The 15,605-nt window shown below is 43.3% G+C and overlaps 2 protein-coding genes across 10 annotated transcripts in view; one reads left to right on the forward strand and one right to left on the reverse strand.

The window, feature by feature from the left end:
* Positions 1-5,605, reverse strand: part of ggps1 (geranylgeranyl diphosphate synthase 1) — a 44,952-nt gene extending 39,347 nt beyond the window's left edge. For 2 of the 6 annotated variants that reach the window (XM_055936251.1, XM_055936514.1), the window contains exon 1: positions 3,552-3,732. The gene's annotated coding sequence lies outside the window, so the exon portion shown is untranslated. Of the gene's footprint in view, positions 1-3,387; positions 3,733-3,754; positions 3,911-5,586 lie in introns of those variants that run through there. The other 4 variants (XM_055936164.1, XM_055936340.1, XM_055936591.1 and 1 more) reach the window with 3 other exon arrangements.
* arid4b (AT-rich interaction domain 4B) overlaps positions 4,055-15,605 on the forward strand; it is a 238,767-nt gene continuing 227,216 nt past the window's right edge. For all 4 annotated transcript variants that reach the window (XM_055935867.1, XM_055935783.1, XM_055935955.1 and 1 more), the window contains exon 1: positions 4,055-4,262. The gene's annotated coding sequence lies outside the window, so the exon portion shown is untranslated. The remainder of the gene's footprint in view (positions 4,263-15,605) is intronic.

Consider the following 15,605-nt stretch of genomic DNA (forward strand, 5'->3'; position numbering starts at 1 on the left):
TTTCATCTGTACTTTAGCTAGCTAGCTATACAACTAACCCCGTTTCATCTGTACTTTAGCTAGCTATACAACTAACGCCCTTTCATCTGAACTTTAGCTAGCTATACAACTAACCCTCTTTCATCTGTACTTTAGCAAGCTAGCTAGCTAGCTATACAACTAACCCCCTTTCATCTGTACTTTAGCTAGCTATACAACTAACCCCCTTTCATCTGTACTTTAGCAAGCTATACAACTAACCCCCTTTCATCTGTACTTTAGTTAGCTAGCTATACAACTAACCCCCTTCTATCTGTACTTTAGTTAGCTATACAACTAACCCCCTTTCATCTGTACTTTAGTTAGCTAGACAACTAACCCCCTTTCATCTGTACTTCAGCTAGCTATACAACTAACCCCCTTTCATCTGTACTTTAGTTAGCTATACAACTAACCCCCTTTCATCTGTACTTTAGTTAGCTAGACAACTAACCCCCTTTCATCTGTACTTCAGCTAGCTATACAACTAACCCCCTTTCATCTGTACTTTAGTTAGCTAGCTATACAACTAACCCCATTTGTTGTGGACCAGCAGAAAGTGTGGATATTTTGCAGGGACCCCCCCCCCCCCCCAACTTAAACAGTCTGCTCATTCTGAACGTTTGAGTGTATATTCAGAACTATTTAAAAACGTAGGGTAATTTGTACAGCCAACACTTCTATGCAAAATACAAAATTGTTGTTTAATATTCTTCTTATGAACAGATTGTGTTTCGATATCCTGCCTTGCTATAAACTCTGAGATTAAATAGGCACTGATGTCACAGCAATACCTTAGACTACCCATATACTGTCATATTTTACATAAGCTACAGGTCAATTTATTGTAAACATTCTTCCACACATCTTTTGCAGCAATTTATGCTGTATCTAGCAAAGAACTGTCAGTTTCTGAAAGAGAGAAAACAATGACACATTGTTGTGGACCTGTCAGCAATAAGTTTGAATTCAAACATTTTAATATAATGGACTGCCCACGAATTCTGAAATATTGTCTAGGGCAGGCTACCAAAATATATCAACTTACTGTCCATACATAGTAGGGCTGGGAATGACCAGGGACCTCACCATGCCATCACCATACTGAGAGACCTCACCATACCATACTATCACCATACCATGCCATCACCATACTGAGAGACCTCACCATACCATATTATCACCATACTGAGAGACCTCACCATACCATATTATCACCATACCATGCCATCACCATACTGAGAGACCTCACCATACCATATTATCACCATACTGAGAGACCTCACCATACCATACTATCACCATACCATATTATCCCCATACCATATTATCACCATACTGAGGGACCTCACCATACCATATTATCACCATACTGAGAGACCTCACCATACCATACTATCACCATACCATATTATCACCATACTGAGAGACCTCACCATACCATACTATCACCATACCATATTATCACCATACCATATTATCACCATACTGAGAGACCTCACCATACCATATTATCACCATACCATATTATCACCATACTGAGAGACCTCACCATACCATATTATCAAAATACTGAGAGACCTCACCATACCATATTATCAAAATACTGAGAGACCTCACCATACCATCGCCATACCATATTATCACCATACCATATTATCACCATACCATATTATCACCATACCATATTATCACCAACCATATTATCAACATACCGAGACCTCACCATACCATATTATCACCATACTGAAGGACCTCACCATACCATATTATCACCATGCTGTATTGTCACCACATTGAGGGACCACAACAACTGATAAATGTCAGACTTCAGTGAGTTCAAGATAACTGTGAATTCGGGAAAAAAAAATACATTTTCACGGTCATCCAACTGGGAATTGCAAGTTGGGAACTCTGGCCTCTTTCTAGAGCTCTGACCCTAAGATCACTGAAGTCATGATTCGACCTTGTTTTTCCCCCTGAGTTCCCAGTTGTCTTGAAAGCACCATAAATCCAGGGAATGCCAGACTTTGATGATAAAGTTTGACAAAATATGCCCACGAAGGACCTCTGCACCACCTTCCTGTTCAAGTGAACACAGCACAAGGTGAGTCCAAAAATGTTGTATACTGCTGCATAAATGATGTAATATGCCAGGGAGATATGTATACTGTAGTTAAGAAAGTAATACTAAGTGTATGTTGTGTAGTAAGCTGTTAGTAGCCCATGTGCCTCACCCTAATAATTTGGTCCTTTTTCCCCCCTCAGTTTCACCTACTGTTCTGACTTGGTGGTGCACATGTAGCCTATAGCCTGTCTTAGAGAAATTGAATTACTGAATATTGTAAGAGCTTTCATTGTCTGCCCCCTTCATTTATCCTATGGTTCTGACTTGGTGTACAGGGAGAATACTGTAAGAATGGCCCATGTTCTGTACATTTCAGGTGCTGAGCAAATAGTTATATTGACTACGTCCGTCTTACCTCGTTCATTAATGTCTTAATCTAAATGACCCATTGCCTCTTATCCGCTTGTCGTTCCTTCATGCACTAGTTTGTACATCTCAGTTGTCATTAGAAATCACATTTGTTTAAGCAAATCAGTCATGTTTATTTTTTTTTAAGGCAGTAAATGAGGCTGAAGGAACTGTTTCACTGCGAAATAAGGCTCAGCTGATAGCCAGGTGTAGCAGTGGTAAGGTGTATGGACTCGGCGGTTGGGACAGCTTTATGTAGGCCCTAACAGTTTGTGGGCACCGCTTGTCCCCGTTATAGTGCAATGAATGTAAGGTTCAGTGTTATAGCTTTCCTGGCATGCATTAAAATAAAGGTTGCCCCAAGATTTACATGCTAAAATCGCCATTGCATACCTGTCAAGTGGATGGATTATCTTGGCAAAAGGAGAAATGCTCACTAACAGGGATGTAAACAAATTTGGCCACAAAATGAGAGAAATAAGCTTTTTTATGGGTATGGAAAACTTCTGTGATCTTTCGTTTCAGCTCATGAAATATGGGACCAACACTTTACATGTTGCGTTTACATTTTTGTTCAGTATAATAAAATAATGATCTATTCTAATTCTGTAAACTGACAAACGGCTTCATCATTGTGGTTTCACGCTGGTTGAGAACCCAACTGCAAAACGACTACGAATGTAACCTAATATAAAATATATCTTTCTATGAGCAAAGCGAACATGAGAATGATGGTGCTGCTTATAAGTGCTCCAACGGAAATGCCAGCCCACAAGCCACTATCTAACGACACAAAGGAGAAATAAGTCACTAACAACAACAGTTGCACAGTTTCAGCTTGGTCGCTACTCTTCCTTTATCTTGTAGTTGGGTAAACACATAGCTCCACCCACCTTGTCAGCCGGTACACGGAAACGTCCCCACTTCCGCTTTCAGACCCTTTTCTTAGCTAGCCAATTTGCTAACATTAGCGCCCAGGTCAACAAGCTTTTTCCAGATAATTTATTTAAACATTCTCAAAAAATATTACGATCACAATTGATCAGTATGAACTTACGATTAGACGCCAAGTTACTATACAATCAAATATTGTTATAGTTGTCCAAACCACACCATGATGGCGATACACTGAGCCAGCAATAAGACGTGGAACCAAGATGATTTGGTCGAAAAAATGTTCATCCGCTTCTACTGCTAGCTATATACGCCATGGCTCCTTCACAGAGCAAGCGCAGGAGTAGGTGGGGCACGCAAACAAACCATTTTCCAGGACGCCTATTCCGCTGGGAACTCTGGCTGTAGTAGTTTTTACATCGTTCCTTGTCTGGTCTCTCTCCAGCCTATGTAGGGTGTAAATAAATCTTTGACGACTACATCTCCACGCTACCATTGCCTTGCTGTTTCCATGCCGTCATTGAAATATATCGGAACCATTTTTTTTGTATTATCTGAAAACCAGCCAATCATTACAAGCCAAAGGGCGGTAACTCCGAGGTGTTGTCCAATGAGCGAACATATTGATGTCCGTGGGTGGTGTTGTGTATCTGTCAGTCAGTTTCAGAAGCGGAGAGAGAGGATCATAGAGAAAAAGCTCTCTGGCTACCGACACGGCTTACGACTTTGTCGAATTCACATACCAACATCAAACCGAACCGGGGTCAGCGGACAAACGCGAAAAAACTGGAAAATTTTAGGATTAAATGATTTTATGGATTAATTTGAACCTTTTCTTTCGTCGAAAGAAAACAGTCTCAACTTGACTTCATAGGTAAGGGATCGTGCTTTTGCATGCCTTAGGACGGTGAAAAAAAATTACCTACTTGACTACATTGAATTTCGATGCCTGAAAAAAAACGGATTGTAATGTGATCAAAATTAATCTCGGGGGATGAATGAAACATCAATCGTGAACATGGAATCGTAACTCTTAAATGCACACGTTAACCTAACATTTCATCGGCGAATCGTTTAATTTCATGAATAGTGTAACAGCTAGGTTAACCTATTTCCTCGTTTAAAAATGTCATACTTTATTTATTGTGTTGGAACAATGCGACTTGCTAACGTCATTCATTGTAGCCTGCCGTGTTGTCGACTTGTTTCATAATCGTACTGAGAGGATCACTTTCTACTGGGCTAGCAACCGACTGTTGTGGTGGAATTTTTAACACGACGGTCACTTTCTAATGGTGTGGCTGCCTGGTAGGAATCGAATAGCTAACGTTAACCGATCGGGAGAAAATGCTGCCTTGTTGGAGTCCGAGCTAGTCCTTACGTAAGACTATGCCTACATCAGTAAAAATGTCCCCTCGCCTTTGCATCGACTTCCAATACAGTAACGTTAGCTACGTTTTTCTAGAGTTTCACAAGTCAACTGCGAATCTGAACAAGGCTACGTTTCTTTTGTTGCTTTGATTTCTTTTTTTAGGCCAGCAACAATGTTGCAATTGAGTCAGAACTCGCTCCTTCTAGTGGCCGTAGTAGTTGTTCTTACTGCAGCTGGACACATTAAGATGTCCCCCCTCGTCGAAATGATTTCGTCGTTTTATAGTTGTTGTTGTTGTTGCCTGATAATTCCTGGTAAACACTTATTTCGAGTCGGCGGAATTTGACTGGACCCGCGGAGTTGTCTGGGGTGACATTGTAGCCACCGAGATCGGCAACTCGTCGAGAGCTATTTGGCTTTACGTTTTCTAACCTCAAAGTGAAATGTGTCACGCCTCCCGAACAACGATGTAATTCTTGGTGATTATTATTTGTTTAGAATTCAGTGTTTTTTGAAACGACTTTATTGGGCTCGACCTTGTTGCCAAGTGTTTTGTCAATTTGCTTCTTTGTCAGAGAGGCACACTTGGATGTACTCGACCGTCAGCAAATTCTGTAGAGCTACTGCTTCTCTGCTCGTACAGACGAGAAAGGGGGTGAATCAATCTGTTTTCAATCGTCCTGCCGCAGTCTTACTTATTATAACTATGCATTGTTTTACTCTCATATAACTAACGTTATAATGACAAGTGTTAGTTCTTGGTTAGGGTTGTCGAGTGTAGTTTTATCGAGTGTAGTGTAGTTTAGTTCGAGTGTAGTTTGCTTACCGATTTCTGTGGAGATAGCCAGCAGATTCCCGACCCTACTGTTATGCTTCGAGCTTGCACTGAGCTGCACTGGGGTCTGAAATTGCCATCATGATCAGATTTAACGCCCTATTCGGACAGGATTAGTTTTACGGGGGGAGGTTGGGTAACGAAATTATGTGCACGAGCACAAAACACCATATCTTTAATTGTAGGACTGTCCCTAATCTGCCATCTCTATAATTGTTTACATGGCAGGAGTAACAGTTCTCAAGTTTGAAAGGAGTTGCTCACGGGTTGAGCAAGAAAACAATAAAATTCAATAAATTGAATGAAGTGCTGCACATCAGCTTTATATGAATGACCTACATGTATCAACTTTTACACTGAATTATTTTATTTATATGTTTTGTGCGTATGAATTGAAAAATATCACACCTTTTTTTTACACCTTGCTGTTAATAGATGGCAAAGCGGCAGCATTCGACTGACCTAAACGTTTGGAAGTGATAAGTTAACTTTCTCATCCTTGGTCTTAAAACACATCTCAAGTGCAAGTGCACTGTTTAGCGTCATATCTAAAGGCAGGGGGCATTTAGGACGTACTGTTCGTCACTAAGATATCCTAATGATTATAATCAGACTTATTCAAATATTAAGGCGACACTATTACCAAAGGTTGGGCGGTATGGTTTAAAAACTTGTGAACCAAGTTCGAGTTATGAGTGTGACACTATCACCTGGACATGTTGAAATATCTTCACTCCTAGAATACAAAACCTTTAGGCTTCAATAATAACTGTCAATTTATTTGAAGAGAGAAAAAAAAAAGTATGAATTTACCTGGCGCAGTTTTGTGGGGGGGGGGGGGGATTCCGTCCTGAAACATCCTCTGGAATAACGGACATTGTGGAGTGATAATTACATAACCACCACTCTCTAGTAATACTAGTCCCTTGAGAATAGGGCTTAAGACACGAGTTATGGGTTTGATATTTTTATTGTTGTCTCAGGACCATTTGTTTTTCCATAAAGCTGCTCTTTTCATCCCCATGCTAGCTACCAGTAGCCACAGCAGCCATTACGGAATGGCACTTTGCGTTGAACAACAAAAGGCATTTGACTGACACTGCCATTCCACAATGGCTGAGGTGGCTACTGGTAGCTAGCATGAGAACGAAAATGGCAGTTTTCAGGAAAACTACCAGTATTTCAATCTTTTCGGTTTGTCAGTTTGGATATAGGCAACATTTTGGATTACAGTTGCACATCCCTGCATTGAGCTATGTTTTCCCGATCCAAGTGTTTTCACACTTGGTCCCTTACAGATTTTTTTTTGTTTGAACTTTGTATGATTTTCTTAATAATTGTGTGCAGTGTGAACACTCCAAAGGAACTCAGACCCCGACGGGAACCGAACTGATATCACCTCTGCGGTCCGGTTCCCTTTTTTGAGGGCAATGTGAACACAGCTCCCCATGTTGGCTTTTCATTATTCCCTCACCATACACTAGACTACTACAAAGCTGTTTCCCCTGCTATAAACTCTCTCACATTGGGGCCACAATAAAGAGATGATGATATATGCTGTTTTTGAATAGGCCTATTGATTAGCGATTGTCAAGGGTGCACAGAAATGTCCAAATATGTGGTGGAGTTTTTAGTTCAGATTTATTTGTTTGCAATATGTGATCTATAGGCTAAGAGAGCTTCATAAGCTGCTTGTTCTATTGTGGTGGGTTGAATAGTGAGAGAAGACGACAACATATTTGGTGAGAATCACAACATAGGATACAAAATCCATTCTAGCTCTTAAAGGGCCATTAGCCTACGATGGGTGTACGATTTTTCAATTACAGCATTATTTAATCTGCAGTTATTCTTCTGCTATTTATTCTGTTATGATTTAACATGTAAATATTATTGGTATCTTTTCATTACAATTATTATGTTTCATCTTTTAACTAAATGCAGTCTGTTAGATGCCAGAATGTAAGTATGTATATCTAGCTGTTGATAAAACATTCTGATGGAATGGCTTGTCCTGCCTTTTGTAAAAACCCACAGTGCATTTGGTGAATGTTGGAAAAATATCTTGGTTCCTTTTCTAAACATTGCAATGTGAACGCAAAGAGGACTTGGACCACAAAATAGGTGAAGTGAACTGGTAAAATAGTCCTCATCCGAAGGCAGTTTGAATACAAGTTATTTAGCTTACCCCAGAGTTTACTTTAAAGTGGACGGAGTTAGATTCTTTTGAAAGAGGACTATATGTGAAAACACCCTTAAAGGGTTAATCAACCACAAACTATATACATAGAAGCTATATAAATGCATTTATTAACGTCTATATTTGTTTTTTGAGAAGTGTATTCTATTACAGACACCTTAATGCATACTCTTATATTATGGGAGAAGGAAAAAAATAACAAATTATATATAAAACAAAAACAAAACAGCAATGTTTTTTTCCCAGAGTGTACTATTAAATAAATGTTGTTTTGTCCTTGAAAGCTTTAATTGAAATACTGTAGAATTCCATTCATCCCAATGGAGGACTGCTCCTACTGGGGAGTACCAATATGGCCGACCGGTGGCTTCAAAACCTCTCAATGGCCAATACATAGTATCAGCAATCCAGGGTGTATATATATGTCATTGGGAGATTTTACTTAAAAAAGATGAATATATATTTAACATATTCTCATTTACAACTGCGACCTGGCCAAGATAAATCAAAGCAGTGCGACACATACAACAACACAGAGTTACACATGGAATAAACAAACGTACAGTCAATAACACAAAATAAACATCTATATACAGTGTGTGCACATGTAGAAGATTAGGGAGGTAAGGCAATAAATAGGCCATAGAGGTGAAATAATTAGTAGTTGAGTGTGCTATTTACAGATGGGCTGTGTACAGGTACAGTGATCGGTAAACTGCTCTGACAGCTGATGCTTAAAGTTAGAGAGGGAGATATAAGTCTCCAGCTTCAGTGATTTTCTTATTTAATTATTTTTTATTTTTTTTGCAATTCGTTCTAGTCATTGGCAGCCAAAGGAAGTGTTGGCTTTGGGCACAAAACAATGTTAATTTTATTTGAATGGTAAATCTATTGATAAACTCTGTAAATTAAGATGGCAAAGACCTACCTCCAAATTCGGTAAATTAAGATGGCAAAGACCTACCTCCAAATTCGAAACAACTCAATTGGCTAGTTCATCTATCTGTCAAGAAATGGCCGGGTTGTAACTTGATCCTACTGCTACGATTGGATAGAGCGAGTGTAACGCTCGTCCTCCTCCTCGTCTGAAGAGGAGCATGGATCGGACCAAAACGCAGCGTGGTTTGAATACATACTTGTTTTATTAAAGAAAGACGAACACGAAAAACACTTGATAAACTACAAAACAATAAACGACGTTAACAGACCTGAACTTGTGAACATATAACATGAACGCACGAACAGGAAGGAACACGCGAATGACATAAAACGAAACGAACGAAAACAGTCCCGTGTGGCACAAACACCGACACAGGAACAATCACCAACAAACAAACAGTGAGAAACAGTCTACCTTAATATGGTTCTCAATCAGAGGAAACGTAAAACACCTGCCCCTGATTGAGAACCATATCAGGCTAATAACAATGAACCCAACATAGAAACACATAACATAGAATGCCCACCCAGCTCACATCCTGACCAACTAAACAAAGGAAATAAGGTCAGGAACGTGACAGCGAGGCTGTAACTCCGCCTCCCTTTCACATCTCTTTCCATCGTTTATATCGCTCGGTGACGTTTACTGCTACTATGAGAACTACCTCAATGGCGATGACATTTTGCTACCAAGCCATAGATGTGCATAATATCTAATACGGAGAGCGTGGGTAGGAAAAAAATATGAAACGACCCTGCACTTTGTGTGAATGACTCATCTGCCAATCCTTTGAGAAGTGAGAACGCACACGAATGTCCATAAACATGCAGGAAGATTCTTAGGTAGCTAAACCTATTGCCAACCTTCCTTTCCCCATTTAAGCCGATCATCTAATCTCACGATTAACTGTCAATTTACCTATCCGATCGCAGCTGGTCAGATCAGTACACCAGTAAATATTTAACGTTACACCGCAAGTCAGATCGTTGCTGAAAATGGTGCGTGTTCAGAATGATAACCAGTTAACGTTAGTTAGGAGCTAATATCCAGCGTAGCTATCTGATATCTTAGCACCACTATCTAGCCAGCTAGCTAGCGTAGTAGCTAATATAGCTAGCTAACGCCACAGATGAAAGGGTCAGTTATAGTAATCTTCGCTAACAGGTCACATAGCTATCAGCTTGGCTAGCTTGCTTATTGCATGCATGTCCGGGCATGTCGACACAAGCCTTATTATTATTATTATTATTAATAAACTAATATTTGCAACAGGAGTTTGATTTTGGTCACTGGTCATTCATCCGTTTCTCAATGCTGCCCCTTTCTGTTGGAGAATGAGCTGCTGATTTTCCCCGCCAGACATTCCTCAGCGTTGTGTAGTGCTCAGGCTGTGAGTGGCGGTTGGCATAGCAGCAGCGTTGCTATGTAGAGAGACGATCGGCAAACCAGAATTTTGACTTCGATACCAGTATTAAAATACCAAAACGATACAGAAACTATACTGTATCACTGCCTCAAATCTACGTATTAGATAAAGTCATAAAATAACCATGGGATTTAAAAAAAAATGTTTTTTTACATTAAATGTTGAGAACTGGTAAAACAACTTAAAATAGAATATCTTCTATTCTGTATTTTAATTTCTTTACAAAATAAAACCCCATATTAAATAACATAATATCTTAAATGTATCTGATTCAAAACCATATGAGACTCAGAGCATACAAAATAATGGTACAATTGCATTTAAACCGTAAAAAAAAAAAGTAATTTGATACATACAGTGCCTTCGGTAAGTATTCAGACCCCTTGACCTTTTCCACATTTTAAGTTACAGCCTTATTCTAAAATGGATACAAAAAAGCCTCATCAATCTACACTCAATACCCCGTAATGTCAATGCGAAAACAGGTTTGTAGAAATGTTTTGCAAATGTATAAAAAACCCCACAAAGAAGCAGATTCCTTAGTTCCATAAGTTTTCAGACCCTTTGCTATACGATTAGAAATTGAGCTCTGGTTGTTTCTACAACTTGATTGGAGTCCACCTGTGGTAAATTCAATTGATTGGGCACGAGTAGACTGTGCATGTCAGAGCAAAAAGCCATGAGGTCGAAGGAATTGCCCGTAGAGGTCCGAGACAGGATTGTGTCGAGGCACAGGTCTGGGGAAGGTTACCAAAACAATTATGCAGCATTGAAGGTCCCCAAGAACACAGTGGCCTCCATCATTCTTAAATGGAAGAAGTTTAGAACCACCAAGACTCTTCCTAGAGCTGGACGCAACGCCAAGCTGAACAATCGGGGGAGAAAGGCCTTGGTCTGGGATGTGATCAAGAACCCGATGGTCACTCTGACAGAGCTCCAGAGTTCTTCTGTGGAGATGGGAGAACCTTCCAGAAGGACAACCATCTCTGCAGCACCACCAATCAGGCCTTTATGCTCGAGTGGTGAGACGGAAGCCACTCCTCAGTAAAAGGCACATGACATCAGCCCGCTTGGAGTTTGCCAAAAGGCACCTAAAGGAATTATAGATCATGAGGAACAAGATTCTCTGGTCTGATGAAACCAATTTGAACTCTTTGGTCTGGAGGAAACCTAGCACCATCCCTACTGTGAAGCATGGTGGTGGCAGCGTCATACACTGGGGATGTTTTTCAGCGGCAGGGAGACTAGTCAGGATCGAAGGAAAGATGAATGGAGCACAGAGTACAGAGAGATGCTTGATGAAAACCTGCTCCGGAGTGCTCGGGACCCAAAACTGGGGCGAAGGTTCACCTTCCAACAGAACAACGACCCTAAGCACACAGCCAAGCCAACGCAGGAGTGGCTTCGGGACAAGTCTATGAACGTCATTGAGTGGCCCAGCCAGAGCCCGGACTTGAACCCAATCTAATATCTCTGTAGAGATCTGAAAATTGCTGTGCAGTGACGCTCCCCATCCAACCTGACAGAGCTTGAGAGGATCTGCAGAGAAGAATGGGGGGGAACTCCCCAAATACAGGTGTGCCAAGCTTCTAGCGTCATACCCAAAAATACTCGAGGCTGTAATCGCTGCCAAAGGTGCGTCAACAAAGTACTGAGTAAAAGGGTCTGAATACTTATGTAAATGTAATATTTCTGTTTTTTTAAATTTTTTATCCATTTGCAAAAAAACAAAATATACTGTTTTTGCTTGATCATTATGGGGTATTGTGTGTAGATTGATGAGTGGAAAAAAACCCAATTCAATACATTTAAAATAACGCTGTAACAAAATATGGATAAAGTCAAGGGGGCGGGGCTAGAGGGGCCTGGTGGTTAGAGTGGAGGGGCGGCAGGTAGCCTGGTGGTTAGAGGGGAGGGACGGCAGGTAGCCTGGTGGTTAGGGGGCGGGGCTAGAGGGGCCTAGTGGTTAGAGGGGAGGGGCGACAGGTAGTCTGGTGGTTAGAGGGGAGGGGCGGCAGGTAGCCTGGTGGTTAGAGGGGCGGGGCGGCAGGTAGCCTGGTGGTTAGAGGGGAGGGACGGCAGGTAGCCTGGTGGTTAGAGGGGAGGGGTTGGCAAGTAGCCTAGTGGTTAGAGGGGAGGGACGGCAGGTAGCCTAGTGGTTAGAGTGTAGGGGAGGCAGGTATTCTGGTGGTTAGAGTGGAGGGCGGCAGGTAGCCTGGTGGTTAGAAGGGAGTCAGATAGTCTAATGGTTAGAGGGTGGGGAGGCAGGTAGCCTAGTGGTTAGAGTGGAGGGCGGCAGGTAGTCTGGTGGTTAGAGTGGAGGGCGGCAGGTAGTCTGGTGGTTAGAGGGTGGGGAGGCAGGTAGCCTAGTGGTTAGAGGGTGGGGAGGCAGGTAGCCTGGTGGTTAGAGTGGAGGGCGGCAGGTAGCCTGGTGGTTAGAGTGGAGGGCGGCAGGTAGTCTGGTGGTTAGAGGGTGGGGAGGCAGGTAGCCTAGTGGTTAGAGGGTGGGGAGGCAGGTAGCCTGGTGGTTAGAGGGGAGGCAGGTAGCCTGGTGGTTAGAGTGTAGAGGTGACAGGTAGTCTAGTGGTTAGAGTGGAGGCAGGTAGCCTGGTGGTTAGAGGGGAGGGGTTGGCAAGTAGCCTAGTGGTTAGAGGGGAGGGACGGCAGGTAGCCTAGTGGTTAGAGGGTGGGGAGGCAGGTAGCCTGGTGGTTAGAGTGTAGAGGTGACAGGTAGCCTGGTGGTTAGAGGGGAGGGAGGCAGGTAGTCTAGTGGTTAGAGGGTGGGGAGGCAGGTAGCTTGGTGGTTAGAGGGTGGGGCGGCAGGTAGCCTGGTGGTTAGAGGGGAGGGAGGCAGGTAGCTTGGTGGTTAGAGGGTGGTGCGGCAGGTAGCCTGGTGGTTAGAGGGGAGGGAGGCAGGTAGCCTGGTGGTTAGAGCGTTGGGCAGCAGGTTTCCTGGTGGTTAGAGGGTGGGGGGGCAGGTTGCCTGGTGGTTAGAGCGTGGGGCGGCAGGTAGCCTAGTGGTTAGAGCGTTGGGCGGCAGGTAGCCTGGTGGTTAGAGCGTGGGGCGGCAGGTAGCCTGGTGGTTAGAGCGTTGGGCGGCAGGTAGCCTAGTGGTTAGAGCGTAGGGGCGGCAGGTAGCCTGGTGGTTAGAGCGTAGGGGCGGCAGGTAGCCTAGTGGTTAGAGGGTGGGGCGGCAGGTAGTCTAGTGGTTAGAGGGTGGGGCGGCAGGTAGCCTGGTGGTTAGAGGGTGGGGCGGCAGGTAGCCTGGTGGTCAGAGGGTGGGGCGGCAGGTAGCCTAGTGGTTAGAGCGTAGGGGCGGCAGGTAGCCTAGTGGTTAGAGCGTAGGGGCGGCAGGTAGCCTGGTGGTTAGAGCGTAGGGGCGGCAGGTAGCCTAGTGGTTAGAGGGTGGGGCGGCAGGTAGTCTAGTGGTTAGAGGGTGGTGCGGCAGGTAGCCTGGTGGTTAGAGGGTGGGGCGGCAGGTAGCCTGGTGGTTAGAGGGTGGGGCGGCACGTAGCCTAGTGGTTAGAGCGTTGGGCGGCAGGTAGCCTGGTGGTTAGAGCGTGGGGCGGCAGGTAGCCTGGTGGTTAGAGCGTTGGGCGGCAGGTAGCCTGGTGGTTAGAGCGTGGGGAGACAGGTGGCCTGGTGGTTAGAGGGTGGGGAGGCAGGTAGTCTGGTGGTTAGAGCGTGGGGCGGGTGTAGCCTAGTGGTTAGAGCGTGGGGCGGCAGGTAGCCTGGTGGTTAGAGCGTGGTGCGGCAGGTAGCCTGGTGGTTAGAGCGTGGGGCGGCAGGTAGCCTGGTGGTTAGAGCGTGGGGCGGCAGGTAGCCTAGTGGTTAGAGCGTGGGGCGGCAGGTAGCCTGGTGGTTAGAGCGTGGGGCGGCAGGTAGCCTAGTGGTTAGAGTGTTTGTCCAGTAACTGAAAACACCCCCACAGCATGATGCTGCCACCACCATGCTTCACCGTAGAGGTCAAGGGGGCGGTAGGTAGCCTAGTGGTTAGAGTGTTGGTCCAGTAACTGAAAACACCCCCACAGCATGATGCGGCCACCACCATGCTTCACCGTATGGTGGGGTTGGTCCAGTAACTGAAAGGTTGCTGGATCGAATCCCAGAGCTGACAAGGTAAAAACCTGTCGTTCTGCCCCTGAACAAGGCAGTTAACCCACTGTTCCTAGGCCGTCATTGTAGATATGAATTTGTTCTTAACTGACTTGCCTAGTTAAATAAAGGTAAAATATATATATATATATATTAGTAATTATTATTTCCGAATGCACTATATATATGTGTATACATTACGCTAGTCCCCAGGCCCATCAGTCAAACCAGTACCGGTCATAAGTTTTATATTTTAGATTCTTCAAAGTAGCCACGCTTTGCCTTGATGACAGCTTTGCACACTCTTGGCATTCTCTCAACCAGGTTCATGAGGTAGTCACGTGGAATGCATTTCAATTAACAGTTGTGCCTTGTTAAATGTTAATTTGAAGGAATTTCTTTGCTTGATAATGTGTTTGAGCCAATCAAATGTGTTGTGACTAGGTAGGGTTGGTACACAGAGTTCAAGTAACAGACACATCTCAACATCAACTGTTCAGAGGAGACTGTGAATCAGGCTTTCATGGTCGAATTGCTGCAAAGAAACCACTACTAAAGGACACCAATAAGAAGAAGAGACTTGCTTTGGCCAAGAAACATGAGCAATGGACATTAGACCGGTGGAAATCTGTCCAAATGTGAGATTTTTGTTTCCAACCGCCGTGTCTTTGTGTGATGTAGAGTAGATGAATGGATGATCTCTGCATGTGTGGTTCCCACCGTGAAGCATGGAGGAGGAGGTTTGATGGTGTGGGGGTGCTTTGCTGGTGACACTGTCAGTGATTTATTTAGAATTCAAGGCACACTTAACTAGCCTGGCTACCACAGCATTCTGCAGCTATACGCCATCCCATCTGGTTTGGGCTTAGTGGGACTATCATTTGTTTTTCAACAGGACAATGACCTAACACACCTCCAGGCTGTGTAAAGGCTAATTGAGATGGTTTGGGATGAGTTGGACCACAGATTGAAGGAAAAACAGCCAATAAGTGCTCAGTGTATGTGGGAACTCCTTCAAGACAGTTGGAAAAGCATTCCAGGTGAAGCTGGTTGAGAGAATGCCAAGAGTGTGCAAAGCTGTCACCAAGGGAAAGGGTGGCTACCTCGAAGGATTTAAAATATATTTTGATTTGTTTAAGAGTTTATTTTTTTATTGCTACATGATTCCATGTGTTATTTCATAGTTTTGATGTTTTTACTATTATTCTAGAAAATAGTTTTAAAAAAGAAACCCTTGAATGAGTAGGTGTGTCAACTTTTAAGACTTTTAAAGATAAGAGCATCTGCTAAATGACTAAAATGTCAATGTAATTAGATCACCGCAACAGTGAAGGAGTCACTCTAGTTGT

This window comes from Salvelinus fontinalis, chromosome 1, assembly GCF_029448725.1.
Source record: "Salvelinus fontinalis isolate EN_2023a chromosome 1, ASM2944872v1, whole genome shotgun sequence".
Taxonomy (NCBI): domain Eukaryota; kingdom Metazoa; phylum Chordata; class Actinopteri; order Salmoniformes; family Salmonidae; genus Salvelinus; species Salvelinus fontinalis.